The sequence below is a fragment of the Daphnia pulicaria genome, unplaced genomic scaffold, assembly GCF_021234035.1.
Source record: "Daphnia pulicaria isolate SC F1-1A unplaced genomic scaffold, SC_F0-13Bv2 h1tg000176l, whole genome shotgun sequence".
NCBI classification, from domain to species: Eukaryota; Metazoa; Arthropoda; class Branchiopoda; order Diplostraca; family Daphniidae; genus Daphnia; species Daphnia pulicaria.
The window spans coordinates 1-2500 of record NW_025804862.1 but is presented as its reverse complement, the minus strand read 5'-3'; the positions used below and the strand labels follow the sequence as shown (position 1 = coordinate 2500).

The window sequence follows — 2500 nt, the reverse complement described above, 5'->3', positions numbered from 1 at the left end:
TGGCCACCGTCCTGCTGTCTTTAGCAACCAACTCCTTTTCGTGGGATCCGAAATGTGCGTCGTTTAGGCGCCTTAACCGGGCGTTTGGTTCATCCCACAGCGCCAGTTCTGCTTACCAAAAATGGCCCACTGGGCGCTCAGATTCAAATCAATTGCCGCGGCCTCAATCAAGGAAAAAGGCCGGGCTTCTCACCCATTGAAAGTTTGAGAATAGGTTGAGGTCGTTTCGACCCCAAGGCCTCTAATCATTCGCTTTACCGGATGAAACTCCGTTTGTTCTCTTTGCGAGCACCAGCTATCCTGAGGGAAACTTCGGGGGGAACCAGCTACTAGATGGTTCGATTAGTCTTTCGCCCCTATACCCAACTCCGACGATCGATTTGCACGTCAGAATCGCTGCGGACCTCCACCAGGGTTTCCCCTGGCTTCGTCCTGGCCAGGCATAGGTCACCATCTTTCGGGTCCCAACGTGTGCGCTCTGGGTTCGTCCGGCCGACTCGACCAAACCCTTTTAAGGGGGAAAGATCTCGCGAGCATTCGGACGCCCTGGGGTTGCGCCCGCTCTGTTCGAGACGGGATCACCCCTCGCGGATGCACCCTCATCGGGGCCGCTTCACTTTCATTGCGCCTCGCGAGTTTAGTTTGATAATTTCTCGACGACTTGCGCACATGTTAGACTCCTTGGTCCGTGTTTCAAGACGGGTCGGGTGGGACCCGACTTCTACTCTCCGCTCTGGGCCTCCACAGGTTGAGCACCGCAACTTTTTCTCTTTTACAAAAAAAAGCTACGACACCTCCCGGGAGGAGACAGGTCACGACCGGGCAGTACTGTTGGGAAACGCCGCGCTCGTCATCGCGGCACCCGCGAAGGTAACCACGAAACTCGCTAACGGACGCCCCGTGTAACAGACACCCAGTCGGTCGCGGAGTCCTACTAGGCCCCCCACTTGCGGACCTTGGCGTGGCTATTGCGATCGCAGAACGACTTATGCAAGAGAGCCGCCAATTCAGGCAGTCTCCATGCAGCGTTAAGGGCATACAACCAAGTGCCGGGAGCGGGGACTTGTTCGACCTTCGAGGGCCCACCCGTTTAACCCCCTGAACGGTTTCACGCACTCTTGAACTCTCTCTTCAAAGTTCTTTTCAACTTTCCCTCGCGGTACTTGTTCGCTATCGGTCTCGTGGCGATATTTAGCCTTAGAAGGAGTTTACCTCCCGCTTAGGGCTGCACGCTCAAGCAACCCGACTCTTGGGAAGGGATCCGATGCACGGTCTCGGCTCGTCTTATCTACGGGCCTGACACCCTCTGTGGGTTGCTCGCCCCGTTCATGGAGACTTGGACGATAGATACCGGACAGACGCGCACGATCCTCCCGAACACCACATTCCTCGGCACCCGCTCAACCGGGCGCGAGGTTCGGTGCTGGGCTCATCCCTGTTCGCTCGCCGCTACTAAGGGAATCCTTGTTAGTTTCTTTTCCTCCGCTTACTGATATGCTTAAGTTCAGCGGGTAGTCTCATCTAAACTGAGGTCAGAATGAATTGTTTGTTTTCAAAAGGAGACAACACTTTATCTAGCTCGGCAGACTTTGGCGTTTTAAAGCCGGGAAAGATTGAATAATTGCCGGTTCAAATTTTTTTTTTTCGAAATAAAGCGAGTCTCTCGTTATTCGCAAAAATTAATTTACGAAAAGTGACAGGGCGTCCTGCGGCTTTTTGTATTGAAACAACGCGTCGTGCGCGAACCAAGCTTGCATAACGAGCGGTTAGAGTGAGTGATAATTCGCGGTGGTCGACACTTCGACACGCCCGGCGCACACACACAACTAAACTCGCGTTGAAGCGGTATATCGCGCACACGCAGCCGACACCTTGTTCGAGAAGATGTGTTTATTTCTAAAATTTTTTTTTGAGTTGGCTCAAAAATTTCCCATCTGTTTTGCCATCGAAAAAGGTTTCTTTTGAATAGAGAGGAAAAAAACAAAACAGGGCGAACCTTCTTTTATTTTTCCCCCTTTTTTGTATTTGAGGCATCGCGGACACTTAAGTCGCGCGGCACCCAGACGTTAGAGATTCGGGAGCTTTTATGCGGTCAGGCCGGGTGAAAAATAAATCTCGCCGCGACCCAACATGCAAAACCAAGACTGAAAAAATCTCTGTTCGTTCATCATTCGACCGACCCTCAGTCAGATGTGGCCCGAGCGAGAAGCTGGGCCGCCATTTACGTTCAAGATTTCGATGCTCCATGTGTTCTGCAGTTCGCATGGATTAGCGCACTTTGCTGCGCTCTTCATCGATCCACGAGCCTAGTGATCCACCGTTCAGGGTCGTATATAAAACGACATATTCGTTTTCTTCTCTCTTTTTCTCCAACCCGCCCAAGCAAATGAATGCGAGGGCGGAGAAAGAAAGCCAGAAAGAAAATGTTCCGATAAACACTCGTACTAGAATTTGGGTTTAGTGTGTTATTGTGATTTTGAATTCTTCCTACTTCATCGAG

At 51.6% G+C, this 2500-nt stretch overlaps 2 non-coding genes across 2 annotated transcripts in view; both read right to left on the bottom strand.

The window, feature by feature from the left end:
• Window positions 1–1535, bottom strand: part of LOC124319524 — a 4575-nt gene extending 3040 nt beyond the window's left edge. Inside the window, exon 1 of the ribosomal RNA XR_006913223.1 lies at window positions 1–1535. This exon is cut by the window's left edge and continues 3040 nt beyond it. This is a non-coding gene — a ribosomal RNA (large subunit ribosomal RNA).
• Window positions 1536–2176: 641 nt separating this feature from the next.
• On the bottom strand, window positions 2177–2329 carry LOC124319523. The gene has a single exon (XR_006913221.1). It is a non-coding gene; the product is annotated as a 5.8S ribosomal RNA (ribosomal RNA).
• Between the last annotated feature and the right edge of the window lie 171 nt (window positions 2330–2500).